Source organism: Bos grunniens, chromosome 1 (genome assembly GCF_055505025.1).
Source record: "Bos grunniens cultivar Pamir isolate PY7600 chromosome 1, Bosgru_T2T1.0, whole genome shotgun sequence".
NCBI lineage: Eukaryota > Metazoa > Chordata > Mammalia > Artiodactyla > Bovidae > Bos > Bos grunniens.
The window spans coordinates 47,076,145-47,094,477 of record NC_141165.1 but is presented as its reverse complement, the minus strand read 5'-3'; the positions used below and the strand labels follow the sequence as shown (position 1 = coordinate 47,094,477).

General features: G+C 39.7%; 1 long non-coding RNA gene across 1 annotated transcript in view; it reads right to left on the bottom strand.

Annotated features, from left to right (window-relative positions):
- Positions 1 to 5,304: 5,304 nt before the first annotated feature.
- The window catches only part of LOC147379391 (uncharacterized), a 40,935-nt gene continuing 27,906 nt past the window's right edge, over positions 5,305 to 18,333 (bottom strand). Inside the window, exons 2-3 of the long non-coding RNA XR_015160705.1 lie at positions 16,946 to 17,065; positions 5,305 to 7,347 (exon numbers count right to left, since the gene is read on the bottom strand). This is a non-coding gene — a long non-coding RNA (uncharacterized LOC147379391). The remainder of the gene's footprint in view (positions 7,348 to 16,945; positions 17,066 to 18,333) is intronic.

Below are 18,333 nucleotides of genomic sequence, written 5' to 3'. Positions count from 1 at the left end.
GATTTTATATAAGGTTTTCACTGAGATTCAAAATTCAAATTCAATTCTAAGGGCTGTGTCCTACCATTCTTTTCCTGTTTTAACATAAAATTTCTGGAATGCAGGTCAATTAAAGATAGAGAAGGGAGAGAATAAAAGTAGAAAGAGATGAGGAAGAGAAAGAAGAGACAGAAAGACAACAGGAAAATAGAAATAAAGCTAGGAAGAGGGAAATGCTGATAAAAAAGACAATGAAGAAAACTAATTCAGAGGGATTCAAATTTGACTTCATGACTCTAGATCTGGACACCAGATCCAGAGTGTCCCTTCTAACTTCTCCTCTTTTCCCTCAATATTAAAGGGTCAAGAGCACCCTATTATGGCCCCCGTCATGGGGTCCAACTTCCAAGTCACCATGTTACTTAGTAAGGACAATAACATTTGCATTTGCACAGTGCTCTGTATTTTTTATTGAAGTATAGTTAATTTACAGTGTTGTGTTAATGCGGCTGTACAGCGAAGTGAACTCAGTTATATCTATATATAGATATATCATTTTTTATATTCTCTTCCGTTACGGTTTGTCCTAAGAGATTAGATATAGCTCCCTGTGTTATACAGTAGGACCCTGTTGTTTATCCGTTCTAAATGTAATAGTTTGCATCTACTCCCAGTCCATCCCTCCTCCTTCCCCCACTGCCCTGGCAACCACAAATCTGTTCTCTATGTCTGTGAGCCTGTTTCTGTTTTGTAGATAGGTTCGTTTGTGCCATATTTGAGATTCTACATGTGTGATATCATATGGTATCTGTCTCTTTCTGACTTATTCCACTTAGTATGATAATCTCTAGTTGCATCCATACTACTGTAAATGACATTGTTTCCTTCTTTCTTATGGTTGAGTAGTATTCCACTGTATATATATACTATATCTTCTTTATCCATTCATCTGTTGTTTGACATTTAGGTTGTTTCCATGTCTTGGCTATTGTGAATGCTGCTGTTATGAACATAGGGGTGCATGTACGTTTTTGAATTATGGTTTTGTCCAGCTATATGCTGAATCATATGGTAATTCTAGTTTTAGTTTTCTGAGGAGTCTCCTACTGTTTTCCATAGTGGCTGCACCAACTTACATTCCCACCAACATTGTAGGAGGGTTCCCTTTTCTCCAAACCATTTCCAGCATTTGTTATTTGTAGAATTTTTCATCATGGCCATTCTAACTGGTGTGAGATGATATCTCATTGTAGTTTTGATTTGCATTTGGCTTCCCTAGTGGCTCAGCAGTAAAAAAAATCCTCCTGCAGTGCAAGAGCCTCAGGAGACGTGGGTTCAATCCCGGGGTCAGAAAGATCCTCTGGAGAAGTCAATGGCAACCCATACCAGTATTCTTGCCTAGAGAATCTCATGGACAGAGGAACCTGGTGGGCTACAGTCCATAGGGTCACAAAGAGTTGGACACAACTGAAGCAACTTACCAATAATTAGTGATGTTGAGAATCCTTTCATGTACTTATTGACCATCTGTATGCCTTCTTTGAAGAAATATCTATTTAGATCTTCCCACTTTTTGATTGGGTTTTTTGTTTTCTTTGTTGTTGAATTATAAGAGCTGTTTGTATATTTTGGAGATTAAGCCCTTATGGGTCACATCATTTGCAAATATTTTCTCTAATACCATAGGTTATCTTTTTGTTTGTGCTTTTCTTTGCTATGCAAAAGCTTTGATTAGGTGCCATTTGCTCTTTTTTTTTTTTTTTTGGTATTGCCTTGGGAGATTGGTATGACTTGGGAAATACTGGTACAATTTATGTCAGATAATATTTTCCAGTGCCCTCTTCTGGGAGTTTTATGGTGTTGTATCTTATGTTTAAGTCTTTAAGCCATTTTGAGTTTATTTTTGTGCATGGTGTGAGGATGTGTTCTAACTTCATTGATTTATGTGCGGAGAGTTGGTGATGGACAGGGAAGCCTGATGTGCTGCAGTCCATGGGGTCGCAAAAAGTCCAACACGACTGAGCAACTGAACTGAACTGTCCAACTTTCCCAATACCACTTGCTGAAGAAACTATCTTTTTCCCATTGAATATTTGTGCTTCCTTTGCCAAAGCTTAATTGACCATAGCTGTGTGGGTTTATTTCTCTACTCTATTCTGTTCCGTTAACCCATATGTCTGTTTTTGCACCAATACCACACTGTTTTGATAAGTATAGCTTTGTAATATTGCTTGAAGTCTGGGAGGGTTATGCCTCCTACTTTGTTGTTGTTTTTTTTTTCCCCCATGATATTGCTTTGGAAATTCTGGGTCTTTTAATGGTTCCATATAAATTTTTGTATTATTTGTCCTAGTTCTGTGAAAAATATCATGGGTAGTTTGATAGGGATCACATTAAATCTGTAGATTGCTTTGGGTAGTATTGCCATTTTAGCAATGTTAATTCTTCCAGTTCCAGAGCATGGGATAGCTTTCCATTTCTTTGAATACTCTTTAATTTCCTTTATTAATATTTCTAGTTCTCAGTATATGTCTTTCATCTCGTTCAGTTTTATTACCAGGTATCTCTCTCTTTTTTTTTTTGGTATTTTTTTTAAAGGTATTTTTTTACATTCCCTTTTTGGTATTTCATTGTCAGTGTAAAGAAATGCAACTGAAAAAAAAAAAAAGAAATGCAACTGGTTTCTGAATGTTAATCTTGTATCCTGCTACTTTGTTGAATTCATTTATCAATTCTAGGAGTTTTTGTGTGGAGTCCTTAGGATTTATATATATAGTATCATGTTATATGCATATAGTGACAATTTTATCTAGTCCCTTCCAATTTGGATACTTTTGTTTCATTTTCTTATCTGATTGCTGTGACCAGGACTTCTAATACTGTGTTGATTAGAAGTAGCAAGAGTGTGCATCCCACTTTCTGAAGAACTTTGGTGACATTTTTACTATGTAGAAACTGAGACCTAAAAGGATTTAATTTTTTTTAAAAATGGGGTAGCTGTTGTTTGTGAATGTCAGACTTTATCTCAAATTTTGACCTGATACTCAAAGCTCTGTTTTTGTGCTTTTCTTCCAATTCCACATTACTTATGTGTTCAAAGTAAACAGGAAATGAATAGTTATACTCAACTGTAAGTAGAGAAAGTATGGTGTTAGTGTTTAGGGCGGTAATTAGGTAACCCTTATAAAATTAGAAAACTAAGCCAATGCATGTACTGCTTACTGGGTTGGCCAAAAAGTTCATTCAGATTTTTCCATAAGATATTACAGAAAAACCCAAATTAAGTTTTTGGCCAACCCAATACATAAACACATACTATATAACATCTCAAAGTGATTTTTAGATGGTAAGATTTTAAACCACTTGTCTGTTTTGTGTTTTCTAAATCTTCTACAATGAACATATATCACTTTCATAAAAAAAATATAAGAATCTAAGGCAAATAGAGAAAATATATAAGAAATTTTATTTAAATATTTTAACCTCTGCCCTCTTTCCTCTATACAGATGCTAAAAGGTACAGGAGGGATATTCAAATAAATAGCATTGAATGACAGTAAGCAATAATAATAACTACTTAGTGAAATTAAGAAAAATTGTATTTACTTCTGGGATTAAAAATATATATACAATTTTTTGATTCTACATTGGCTATATATTATCTGCCAAAGTATTGTTGCCTATTTTAATCTAGAAAAACAATAGCATTTTGCCATTCTCTCTCCCTCAAAGATTTCTAAGCCATAATAAATTATAGGCAACTCGCAAATGAAGAACAGCTATTTCTGGAGGAGTGAATATCTGCCAGCCACAAGGCACTCTGGATCATGGAGCAACCAAATATAACTCATCACTATACTTACTTGAAGAATAATGCTGAGGACTTCATTATTTTACTATATGCCCTATGAGAAGCTCCTCCTGTTATTTTTAGTATCAGAAGTGGGTTTACTCCTGCTAAGTCAGATTTGGGCCTATGTCTTTTATATTAGTGGCTGAGCAAATATAGCCCAACACATAGCAGAGACATGTAACAAAGAGCCCATGTAGCCCAACGCAAGCAGAGACTCATCCTTACAGCACACACTGCAGGTACGAAGATTACTTCCAGATTCATCTGCATCCTTCCTACCCTCTCGGGGCCTGGTGCCCTCATCCACTTGTTTTATATTTTATTTCTCTCTTTATATCATGTGTATTTTGGTAAATAATATTAAATCCTTTGGGATATTAAAAAAAAGCCATAAATAAGTATGTGTATTCATTTACATATACATATATACATACACATTCTAATTGTGAATATGTGAAACCTTGATCTTTGGCTATGTCAGTTATGTTTTTCACACTCTATCTACCACAAGTAATACTCAACAAGTAACTTAAAACATACTACCCTAAATCCTTGTTATTTACAATCTTTGTAACCCATAGCCCTTAATATGCCATGAACAATTAGTGGCAAAGCCATTTCTATCCAAAGAAACTGGTTCCGGGTCTGAATTCAACCATATGATCCCTTTGGCCTTGCTCTACTGAGTCACACCTCTTCGGGTGGTAGCAGAATTTGCTAGATTGCCCTCAAGAGGAAATAGAACTATTTCCTCCCTCAAGGTACTCTGACTGTAAAAACATCCATGATTTGTTTCTAAAGTCAGAGATGGGAGAAGAGTGGCAAGAGTAGGAGGGAAACAGGGAGAGAGAATAGTTTTTGACATAATTCACTACCTGATCATAGAAAGACATGCATAACTATTTCCAGTTTTGGGAAAAGAAAATCAGATGCACGTTAGATAATGGTAAAGTTATATAGCGATTTACCATAGTAGTGGATGTTGACATGGGGGATTATGGTAGGGAGACCACTTTTTCACATAATATTCCAAATAGGAACGAACAAAAAAAGTGTGTGTGGGGGGTGGGGGGGCGCGCGTGCACGCAAGAGAGAGAGATGAGATGGGGCCAACCAGGGAAAACCAGAACTACAAAGAGAAAGCGTGCTGCAGTGCAAGACCCTCCTTTTTATTGTAAACAAAGCAAGGAAGATCCCCAGCTTGACCCTTACGAAAAACATATTTTCTATGTTTTGCTTTCTTAAGCTCTGATAATTACTTCTCTGTGGAACTAATACTCAGTGAATTTATTTCTAACCAGTCATCACTTGCAACAAGTATGTTTTCCAAATGCTTCTCAGGAAATATAAAATTGTGATCCCAAAACACCTTCTTGAGATGTGGCTTAGGAAAGATTTCAAAGGGAAACTGCAAGCTGTGGCATTTGCTTCCCCTTCCATATCCTTTAAAGCTGTCAGGTTTTTTGTTGCTGTTTTTGTTTTTTTTTTTTTTGGTGGAGTTTGCCCTTAACTGACATGAGGGCTCTGGGGCAGGTGAAATGCAGATTGAAATCTCAAAGCATGGCATGCAGATTCCTGAACTCCCACAGACCTTGAACAGACACAACCAAGCCAAACTTCCTAGAATCATAAACAACAGGGTGCAGAGGGAAACTGCAATTATACAATTCCCAGTCATTCAAAGAAATTGTTAAAATATTCTAGAAAAATGTCAAAGTTATTTTACACAAAAATTTCACAACTTGTTCCACTAAGAACAGGATGAGTTTAAAATTCCTCTGGCAATTAGAGGCCATGGGCTATTTATTTAGAGAAGGTGACGGGGTGATTAAGTGGGTAAAACTTGCCCCAGGCACACAGTCCTACCAACCTCCATCATCTCTGAAAGAGGGTTAGCCAACATTTGCTGCACTGTTATTGTGTGCCTGGCCCCATTCTAGCCTAGAGGGACACAGAGATCAATAAAACTCTGTCCTCAAGGCTCTTATAGTCTAGAGAAGAATAGAAGTTACCCATCAACTCATGCAACAGGCAGTAAACACAAGAACTTAGATATCTGAATTCAAATTCTGGCTCTGTCTTACAGCCTATAGTGTGTGACTGTGTGACTTTGGGAAAGTTATTTGACTTTTGTGCCTCAGTGTTTCATACATGCACGCATGCGTGCACACACACACACACACACACACATCTACTGAAGACCCTTGAACAACACAGGTTGTAACAGTAAGTTCCGCTTAAACAGGGATTTTTTTTCACTAGTAAATATTACACTAGTACACAATCTGTGATTGACTAATGTCCTCAGATACGGATAAACTGGGGATATGGATGGCAGAGTATAAATCACAAGTGGATTTTTAACTATGTGAAAGGTCAGTGCACCTGTGTTGTTCAAGGGTCAACTGTGCATTCACCTACACACACACACACACACACACACACACACACACACAAGATCCTCTCTTATGTGGTGGCTGTGAGAATTAACATATATTCATCACTTAGAAGACTGCCTTGCCCTTAGTAAGTACTGTGTATGTGTGCTCAATCACTTCAGTTTTGTCCGACTCTTTGCAACCCTATGAACTGTAGCTGGCCAGGCTTCACTGTCCATGGGGATTCTGCAGGCAAGAATACTGGACTGGGTTGCCATGCCCTCCTCCACGGGATCTTCTCCACCCAGGCAGGGATCAAACCCACATCTCCTGCATTGCAGGTGGATTCTTTACCCACTGAGGCAGCCCACAGTAAGTGCTATATGTGGGAAGCCCATAGTAAGTGCTATATGTGTTTATTAAATAACTAAATATTTAGGTTGGTGCAAAAATTGCATTGTTGAACTTTGTTTTATATTGGAATACATTCCTAAATGTGATTATATGTACATCATCTTAATATGCATTTCTTGCTTTATGTTTTTTGCTAATGACTTATTACTTGCTGTTTATATTTATTTTAGACCAGGGAAATGATGTTAGACAAAAAAAAAAATTCAAGCGATTTTCTTATCCAAGTTCAAAATGGGTCGTAAAGCAGTGGAGACCACTTGCAACGTCAGCAATGCATTTGGCCCAGGAACTGCTAATGAATGTATAGTACAGTGGTGGTTCAAGAAGTTTTGCAAAGGAGATGAGAGCCTTGAAGATGAGCACAATGGCTGACCATCGGAAGTGACGACAAACAACTGAAAGGATCATCGAAGCTGATCCTCTTACAGCTACATTTAGAAGTTGTCAAGAACTCAGAGTGTCAATCATTCTTCAGTCGTTTGGCATTTGAAGCAAATTGGAAAGGTGAAAAAGCTCAATAAGTGGGTGCTTCATGAGCTGACTGCAAATCAAAAAAATCATCATTTTGAAGTGTCGTCTTCTCTTACTCTATGCAGTAACAACGAACCTTTTCCCAATTGGATTGTGACGTGTGACAAAAAGTGGATTTTATACAACAACCAGCAATGATCAGCTCAGTAGTTGGACCAAGAAGAAGCTTCAAAGCATTTCCCAAAGCTAAACCTGCACCAAAAGAAGATCATAGTCAGTGTTTGGTGGTCTGTCATCTGATGCACAAGTTTTGTGAATCTAGGCAAAACCATTACATCTGAGAAGTATGCTCATCAAATCAATGAAATGCACTGAAAACTCCAGTGCCTGCAGCTGACATTGGTCAACAGAAAGGGCCCAATTCTTCTCTGCAACAATGCCCAACCATGTGTCACACAACCAACACTTCGAAAGTTGAACAAATTGGACTACGAAGTTTTGCCTCACCCACCAAATTCACCTGACCTCTCGCTAACTGACTACCACTTCTTCAGGCATTTGAAAAACTTTTTGCAGGGACAATTCTTCCACAACCAGCAGGAGGCAGAAAATACTTTCCAAGGATTTGTTGAATCCTGAAGCACAGATTTTTATGCTACAGGAATAAAGAAACTTATTTCTTATTGGCAAAACTATGTTGATCGTAAATGGTTCCTGTTTTAATTAATAAAGATGTGTTTGAGCCTAGTTATAATGATTTAAATTTCATGATCCAAAACCACAATTACTTCTTTTTTTTCCCACAATTACTTTTTTGCCAACCTAATAATAACATAAACAAGGTCCTTAAGAGAATCTTGCACAACTCTGAGATGAAAAACAGGTATCTCTACAAGCCAGAGAACATCAAGAATGACCTCTCAGAGATACCATGCTGGAACAGTGTCCGTGGGAGACTCAGCTAGAACAAGTCCAAGTTCACCAGGTGGGCAGTTGAGAGAATCTGTGCTCCTTACCTCCTCCCCCAATGTATCCACACAGCAAAGGGAATCAAACTAGAAGTAGAGCCAGAGTTCTGCCCCATTTATAGGGAAATTTTCTTGAGTTCTAGATTCAAAATTCAGGAGAATTTACATTCTATTCCCTAATATATTTATGTTTATTCCAAAATAAGAAAAATAGTTTTTATTTCTCACCATTGAATAAAATTGATATTGGGGCAGATGATCCATGCCTACCCTTGGGGTAGATGTGACCTCATCTGGGCAGCAGGTGGCAGAAGCATTAGAGGATATAAAGGTAATGAATTACTAGGATGGCATATGAGGGGTCAGGACTAGAGGGTAAGTCAGCCAGGGTACTGGTGGTTATGGAGTGAGTGACAAGACCTCCAGGCAAACCCCACACCAGGCAATGCCAGGATACTCCATAGCAGACATCCTACAAAACCCTCAGGAGCTGCTGTGAGGAATAGGACAAGGTAGCCTGCTAGTGATAACTAAGGGCAGACGCTAAAATTCAGATAGATAGATACATATATACTCTGTCCTGTGGCTCTTAATATTGAAAGCCCAGCTAAGATCAGAAGGAAATATGTGCCTGAGCAATCTGACCTCAGAGCTGACTGCCCCCAAGATGTGACTTCACATGATGGTGTTTCTAGGTGGTTTCTAGGTAGTCTTTGTATTTGCAGACCCAGAAATGTGGTTTTATCAACACTCTGGGTATGAAGCAACCTCTCTGACTTTGGCTTGCATTAACCAAACTCACAGAAATATATAAATATAGAGTGGAATACTAATTCATTCACTTACAATGAGAAAAACAACTTTCATCAAACTGAAAAATACCAGATAGCTATTGAGAAAACTATCTACCAAACACTGAGGAAATACTTTACAAATGTTATTGTGTGTAATTCTCAAAACAATCTTACAAGGTGGATGTCAGAGAAACTATTACTGCTTGTGGATATCTCTGTGTACATCTACATTTCCCTGCTTCCTTGCAACTCTACTGGACAATAGAATGAGAGAAGAAGCAATCAGTGTGGTCACTTCTGAGCAGAAGTGGCTACATGTATGATGTGCCTTCCCCACGCTCTTTCTCAGACATACAGCTGGGAACAAAGGGTACAGTGGGTCTACAGACTAGAAGGAGGAGGGAAGTGTTAAGAGGAAGGCCGTCACTATGAAACCAAGGCTGTTCTCTTTCCTAAATATACATTCTCAGGAACCATGTCTGGTCCAGATGAGATTCTAGGACCAAGAGAAAAGAGGTTAGAATGGACCTGTCACAGGCTACATGGGGGAGTGCCAGGGCTGGGATAGAGAGAAGAACCATTGCAGAGGGATCAAGAAATGGGCAAGTTGAAGGTCGTGGCCAAAGGGGAAAAAATTCAGAAGTAAGTACTTCCAGGTGATGACAAGGTCTAGGCTGTGAATGTTCCAAGGGTTGGCAGAGGTAGAGAAGTAGAGGCTTAGGGGTAGTCAAAGAATGATGGTGAAAGGGTCCAGATGAGTCATCAAAATATCAAAATCTTAAAACTAAGTCAAGGCCTTAGATTTATGAGATCACAAATCCATTATTTAATATATAATGTACACAAACATAGACATCTGATACCCTTGGAATCCTGCCTTATTTTCATTAGTGATTTTCTGCATCATACCCATGTGTCATCCAGACAGGATTACTTCAAGTCCTCTAAGACAGAAGTTTGATAGAAAACTTTAATTCAGTGTATGTGCCCTTGTTAACAAGAATAAATCACATGAAAACTGACAGATCCTTGGAATGAGCTTAATGAATTTATATTTTGATTTTGAGACATGGGAACATGAAGACATGAACTCTGCTATTGTCTTCAATCCAATATTTTCTTTTTTATTTTTCTAAACAGAATATGGGTGATGCTTTACAGATATAATGGAGTCATTCTTTTAAAACAATGAGCTTAAAGAGTCCACATCTTTAGTATATTCTATTTTGTTGTTGTTGTTCAGTCGTTCAGTCATGTCCAATTCTGTGACCCCATGGACTGCAGGGCTCCAGGCTTCCCTGTCCTTCATTATATCCTGGAGCTTGCTCAAACTCACATCTGTTGAGTTGATGATGCCATCCAACCATCTCATTCTCTGTCACCCCCTTCTCTTCCTGCCCTCAATCTTTCCCAGCATCAGGGTCTTTGCCAATAAGTCAGTTCTTTTCATCAGGTTGCCAAAGTATTGGAGTTTCAGCTCCTTCCAATGAATATTCACGATTGATTTCCTTTAGGATTGCTGTCTAAGGAACTCTCAAGAGTCTTCTCCAACACCAGTTTGAAAGCATCAATTCTTCAGTACTCAGCCTACTTTATGGTCCAACTCTCACATCTGTACATGACTACTGGACCAATTTGCTATTTTTTCTTTAATTAAGAGTCTCAAAAAAAAAAAAAAAAAAAAAAAAAAAACACCTCTCCCTATACTCTTGGGGCAGATATATTGGAGAATAAATGTTACTAACTTGGTGACATGTGCTATTGCAATATTACCAGAAAACAAACCAGTGAAGCCTTCTTGGCTTATGTCAGGGAATGGCCAGAAAATTCTATCAGTAGTATCACTATCTTAAAGTTAATTGATAAGTTTCCACTTGATCAAATGGAACTCTGATTTTTGTACATTAATTATAAGAAGAAATATTTACAAAAGCCATTAGTACTCATAGGTGAGGCAAGCAGAGCTGTATTAGAAAGGACTCTCTACTTCCAAAAGAACTTTTTTTGCCACTTTCTGTTGATTTTGAAATTCCTTTTACTGAGGACAAAACTCATCTTTCAGAAAGAAAAAAAAGACTTAAAATATAAATATATAATGTATCTCTAAAAGAGGTAATATACTGGCTGAAATTCACAAACTGGATTCTAGTACTTTCTTAAGAGCAGGTTTAATTAAATATCAGAATTTTGAGCTATTGGAAAGGAAGGAGACAAAAAATGAATTAAGGTAAAGACTTGTTGGAATTACATTTCCAGACTTTTTGGCTAATATAGGTATATACATTTCTCCTTTATTTTTACACTTCTTACCCACTCCTGTCAGAGAAGGCAATGGCACCCCACTCCAATACCCTTGCCTGGAAAATCCCATGGACAGAGGAGCCTGGTAGGCTGCAGTCCATGGGGTCGCTAAGGGTCGGACACGACTGAGCGACTTCACTTTCACTTTTCACTTTCATGCATTGGAGAAGGAAATGGCAACCCACTCCAGTGTTCTTGCCTGGAGAATCCCAGGGACGGGGGAGCCTGGTGGGCTGCCATCTATGGGGTCGCACAGGGTCGGACACGACTGAAGTGACTTAGCAGCACCCACTCCTGTACTCACCTCGTACTAAACAATACCTTTAAAAGTTACTTTAATTCCCACAATCCACTATTCCCACTTGCATAAAAACAGAACTGTGTTAGCACTGTTTTCTTTTTAAAATTTTTTATGTATTACTTGTTTATTTTTGCCTGTGCTGAGTCTTCATTGCTGTGTGGGCTTTTCTCTAACTGCAGCAAGCAAGAGCTACTCTCTAGTTACTGTGCACCAGCTTCTCATTGTGGTGGCTTCTCTTGTTGCAGATCACGTGCTTTAGGGCACAAGAGCTTCAGTAGCTGTGGCATATGGGTTCAATAGTTGTGGCTCCCGGGCTCTAGAGCACAGACTCAAAAGTTGTGGTGCATGAGCTTAGCTGCTTTGTGGCATGTGGAATCATCCTGGATCAGGAATCGAACCTGTGTCTCCTGCATTGGTAGGCAGATTCTTTAACACTGAGCAACCAGGGAAGCCTGATAGCAATGCTTTCTTGAAAAATCTCCAAGATATTTAGACCAAAATTGTTATACGAATGTAAAATATTATAGTGGTGGGTGTGCTATGATGTGATTTATTAGAAAATCAAGGTCCTGAAAATATGTGCACTGTTTAATAGTCCTTTCTTCTGAGCTTACAAGACCGACCTCCCCTGACTTCAGGTCCAACTCTCCAGAACTGTGTCCTGCTTTGTTGATAAACAATCACGTTGCTTATACCTCAAATGTGATGTCACCTCTGATCTGCTACAGTGATAGAAAACACACAGAGACAGGAGGACTCAGGGTAGGTGAACTGCGCCTGTGTCACACTTTTCTTTTTAAACAAAATTACTTATTTGTGTTTATTTGTTTGGCTGCAGTGGGTCTTAGTTGTAGCATACGGAATCTTTAGTTGCGGCATGTAACATCTAGTTCCCTGACTAGGGATCAAACCTGGGCTCCCTGCACTGAAAACTCATAGTCTTGGCCACTGGAACAAAAGGGAATTCCCTGTGTCACACTTTTGAAGACATAATGCATCCTTCATGTGATTTAGTGATTTTTGTGGGGTTGGGGGTTGGTAAGTGGATGCCACTAGCAGTGTGTGATCAGGACGCAGACCCGGTAATTTTACTTTCTGAGTCTAGCATAACCACAGGACACTGGAAACTGAGCCTGCCCTATCTTCCCTCTGTGCCCTCACCTTTTCATTTTCTTTCACAATGCATCTCTGGTCCTCTCTCACCAAGGATTGCATTATGATTAATGAGTTCACTGACACCAAGAAAATAAATACATCAGCGTCTCTTTTGCTGTCTCGTACACCTGGTTATTGTTACCATCTTTCTAAATTCCATATATATGCGTTAGTATACTGTATTGGTGTTTTTCCTTCTGGCTTACTAGAACAGTCTTATGGACTCTGTGGGAGAGGGAGAGGGTGGGAAGATTTGGGAGAATGGCATTGAAACATGTAAAATATCATGTAAGAAACGAGTTGCCAGTCCAGGTTCGATGCACGATACTGGATGCTTGGGGCTAGTGCACTGGGACGACCCAGAGGGATGGTATGGGGAGGGAGGATGGAGGAGAGTTCAGGATGGGGAACACATGTATACCTGTGGCGGATTCATTTTGATATTTGGCAAAACTAATACAATTATGTAAAGTTTAAAAATAAAATAAAATTTAAAAAAATAAATAAATAGGCAGACTTGAGAACTAAAGCACATCCCTGACCATTCTCTTTCCATTTTGAACAAAAGAATTAATGGAAATAAATAAAGGAAGAGTCAAAGAAATTAAAATAATCAAAATGGGTACTTGGAGAAAATATGCCCTCATGGCTGGGTACCCTTCAACTAAGACTCAAATAATCTACCTCCAAAATGATGCAAAAAAAAAAAACAAACAAAAACCTGTCTAATCTTATCTCTTCCTAGTTTTGATGCTGATTTTCCATTTCCAGAAAAATATCCATTTCTGCTTTATTTATGTCAAAGCCTTTGACTGTGTGGATCACAATAAATTGTGGAAAATTCTGAAAGAGATGGGAATACCAGACCACCTGACCTGCCTCTTGAGAAACCTGTATGCAGGTCAGGAAGCAAGAGTTAGAACTGGACATGGAACAACAGACTGGTTCCAAATAGGAAAAGGAGTATGTCAAGGCTGTATATTGTTACCCTGCTTATTTAACTTATATGCAGAGTACATCATGAGAAACGCTGGGCTGGATGAAGCACAAGTTGGAATAAAGATTGTCAGGAGAAATATCAATAACCTCAGATATGCAGATGACACCACCCTTATGGCAAAAAGTGAAGAACTAAAGAGCCTCTTGATGAAAGTGAAAGAGGAGAGTGAAAAGTTGGCTTAAAGCTCAACATTCAGAAAACGAAGATCATGGCATCCAGTCCCATCACTTCATGGCAGGTAGATGGGGAAACAGTGGAAACAGTGGCTGACTTTCCTTTTCCGGGCTCCAAAATCACTGCAGATGGCGATTGCAGCAATGAAATTAAAAGACGCTTACTCCTTGGAAGGAAAGTTATGACCAACCTAGATAGCATATTCAAAAGCAGAGACATTACTTTGTCAACAAAGGTCCGTCTAGTCAAGGCTATGGTATGGATGTGAGAGTTGGACTATAAAGAAAGCTGAGCACAGAATAATTGATGCTTTTGAACTGTGGTGTTGGAGAAGACTCTTGAGAGTCCCTTGGACTGCAAGGAGATCCAACCAGTCCATTCTAAACGAGATCAGTCCTGGGTGTTCATTGGAAGGACTGATGTTGAAGCTGAAACTGCAATACTTTGGCCACCTGATGCGAAGAGATGACTCATTTGAAAAGACCCTGATGTTGGGAAAGATTGAGGGCAGGAGGAGAAGGGGACAACAGAGGATGAGATGGTTGGATGGCATCACCAACTCAATGGACATGAGTTTGGGTAAACTCCAGGAGTTGGTGATGGACAGGGAGGCCTGGCGTGCTGCGATTCATGGGGTTGCCAAGAGTCAGACACGACTGAGCGACTGAACTGAACTCCATAAAGAGAAAGTTAATTCAATAAAGGATCCAATTTGAACACATTTTTGCCTTTAAATGAATATTTCAGACTTTCTTATTTGAATTACCTAGAAAGTAAACTCAAATTTTCACTTTGTACATATAACACTTTCTTAAGCATGGCTGTATTTTTCTATCCTTTTGGTCAAAAACAAAACAAAGTACTTGATATTTCAAAATACCTTGACCTTATCCAAAAAATGTCAACATAGCCTTTAAAACCACATACGTTACTTCATGCCTGGGATCATGTGTACTGAAGTATTTGATAATATTCTTGAACATCACAGGACTTATCTCCAGATAGTCTTTGACTGTGAAAGATGCTCTTATTGTAACTAATCCAGTCAGCTATTATAAACACTATTTTCAAGCCTCAAAGTGAACCACAAAATCTACTTTAAGACATAAAGGCAGTAAAATCCTACAACCCTTTCCCCTACTTTTCTGCACAGAAAAAAATTATTTAATTTGTTTCCCAGAAAATTATAATCTTACCATTTCCTTCCTGTCTCCTCTTAATTGTATGGAATTTTCCCATTTTCTGGGGCTGAAATTTAATCCTGGAGAATTCCCTGTTTGTCCCACATGGCTGAATGGAATGTTCAGCATTTTTTAAGTACTGTGCCTCATTAGACAAGTAATCAACCAAAACAGACATTTATTATAGACTTAAAATTATCTCATTTTAGGTAAACATGTTCTCTAAATGCTTTAATAAATCATTCTTCTAAATATCCACTGAGTTTTCCATTGAAAATAGTCTACCGGGGGGGAAAATCATATAACACCAGTGTCCTCCAGCAAGTGCTATTGCAAAAGGCAGTGAGATCTAAGTCTGAAAGAGAGAGAATAACTCAGCTGGTTGTTGGAATCACTGGGACCACTATAACTAAAATTTGACCTTTTATTTAATTAGGCAAATAATCTGAAAAAATAATTATGAAGTCATTGAAAGAGACAGAGCAAGGCTCAGAAAATACACAAGCCAAGCATTGTTTGTGATGTTTGCTAATCCTGCTCCAGGCTAATTCGGTGAAGAAGCCCACAACAAATCCAGAGAAGGCTAAAGATGATTAAAGGACTTAGAAGGAAAGCCTACAGCAGCCTCGGAGGAAAGAATAAAGAAATAGAGGTTATTCCAGTGAGGAAAGGAAAGCTGGGAGGCTGATTTCTGATCAGACTAGTTTTAAATGGCTGTTAAGTCAGGGGCAGACTGTCCTCCAATAGGACGAAACAGGAAGGGATGTCATGAGTGTCAACACAAGGAAGTGGACACAAGACAGACTTCACCAGAAGGGGGCCTATTAAGCTTTAGCCCAGGTCACCACTGTGTGAGAAGTGTATGACGCTGAGTCCTCCAACATACTGAAGTGTCAGAAGGAAACAGGAAAGCAACTGGAAAAGAGGGGAAGGGGAACGTGTTTCCTGACAGAAGGTCTTGCAGTGATCAGGAGGGTGTCACACCGCACATTACAGAGCAGAACTGCCTGAGGATCGTCTTTTCCCCCAGATCCCAGTCCTTCTGGTGAACTCCACTACCCCATCATCCCTGAGTCCCTATCCACCTCTTTCTTTCCTTCCTCCTTCCCACTCCCTCTGCCCCACTTCCTCAGGTCACTCTTGGTCTCTTTCTAAGTTTCTCTTTTTCTCCTTCCCAGCCTCTCTGTACTTCCTCTCCCCACTTCTCTCCATCCCTCTGTCTCTTTCTCTGCCCACAGTGGGGAGGTGAGGGGCTGAAAGTACTCGTGGTATAATTTTTCTTTTTTTTCAGTTTTAATCAGAAATCTCTAGCTTTATTGAATTTCTTCAATAGTTAAATGCAAAGAAAACTGTTATTTATTTGTTTCTTTAATGAATAGTTATTCATTCATAGTTATTCAACTATTTATTCAATAGTTATTCAAGCTCTAGGAATACAGCAGTGAGCTAAATCACGTCTCTGCCCTCATGAGGCTTACAAAGAACTCGTTTTTTAGTGACATACTATAATTTAGGTACAACAAAAGATGATGGTGTCATGCTTTTTCTATAAATGATATAAACTTCCTCACAAGCCCGCTGTTATGGACTGAATTGTGTCTCTCCCCCCACAATCAGATGTTGAACCCTAATTCCCAGTGGGATGGTGTCTGGAGATGGAGCCTTTGGGAAATGGGTGAGTTTAGTTGAGGTTGTGAGAGTGGGGCTCCCATGATGGGATTCGTGCCCTTGTAAGAAAAGGGAAAGACACGAGAGCCTGCTTTCTCTGCCATGTGAGAACAGTGAGAAGGTGGCCATCTGAAAGCCAGGAAGAGGATTCTCACCAGGAACCAGATCTTCTAGCACCCTAATCTTGGATTTCCAGCCTCCAAACTTGTGTTGTTTAAGCTTCTCAATCTGTAGTGTTTTGTTATGGCAGACCCAAAATTCCCACTTTTTGAGGTGATGGGATGGGATAGCGGGAGATGCAAACTTACCAGTTAAGAATGAATCAGGTACTTTGGGGACTTCCCTGGTGATTCAGTGGTTAAGACTCCACAGTTGCATTGTAGGGGGCATGGGTTCAATCCCTGGTCAGGGATCTAAGATCCCACGTGCTGCTTGATGCAGCCAAAAAAATAGAGAAAGGAAGAAAGAGAGAAAGAAGGAATCAGTTGCTTTGGCTTAAAGAGTCACAGATAAATATGTAGTCAGTTGAAGTTCAAACTCCCTCTAAGACTTTTCTCTCCTCTTTTGTTCTTCCCTCCTCCAAAGATGGGGACTTACAGATAGGGCAGGAATTGCATATCCTTGGGAGCAGCTGAAGGGGGGGTTGACCCCAGAACTGACCTCCTCAGATATGTCCCCTGCACCACCTGATCACATCCTGATGGAGACATTTGTGGTCAGTTCTTCTGGCAAAGGTGGAGGTCTCGTGGACTTTTTCCTCTGTTACCTGGCTCCATCTTAGCCCAGGCTAGCCCTGTAAATCCTGAGTCTATCTCCACTTTATCTTCCAGCAGTGCCTGAGAGAAGCCTGCACTGGGTTCCCTCCCATTGCTACCACAGCACAGCAGCAGGCTTCTGGTTTCAATCCTTTCATCAAGACAAGTAAGAAGCTCTGGATCATTCCACATCACACAGAAGCCAAGGGATTCTTGGAACTCTGTATTTGACCCTGTCTGTGCTTAAATGCCAGAGAAGGCAATGGCACCCCACTCCAGTACTCTTGCCTGGAAAATCCCATGGATGGAGGAGCCTAGAAGGTTGCAGTCCATGGGGTCGCTAAGAGTTGGACACAACTGAGCGACTTCACTTTCACTTTTCACTTTCATGAATTGGAGAAGGAAATGGCAACCCACCCCAGTGTTCTTGCCTGGAGAATCCCAGGGACAGGGGAGCCTGGTGGGCTGCCGTCTATGGGATCACACAGAGTCAGACACAACTGAAGCGACTTAGCAGCAGCAGCAGCAGTGCTTAAATGGTGGCTTCCCTGGTGGCTCAGTGGTTGAGTCTACCTTGCAGATTCTCCTCTGGCGAAGTAAATGGCAACGCACTCCAGTATTCTTGCCTGGAAAATCCCATGGACAGAGGAGCCTGGTGGGCTACAGTCTATGGTGTTGCAAAGAGTCGGATACAGCTGAGTGACTAAACGATAACCATGCTTAAATACTGCCTTCAGACATTTCTACTTTGCTGCTTTGGTGGCTCCATATTATTGCAGTTCTCTTAGACGTCTTGAAGTTTTCCCTGTCTGTTTCTAGGGAAACTAGACCCACAGAAATTGCTGATGAGAATTGTACCTGCCTTTAGCTATACTCCACATTTCCTTTTCATATCATTCCGTGACATCCTGGACAGATTGCATCATTTCTATCAATTTTGG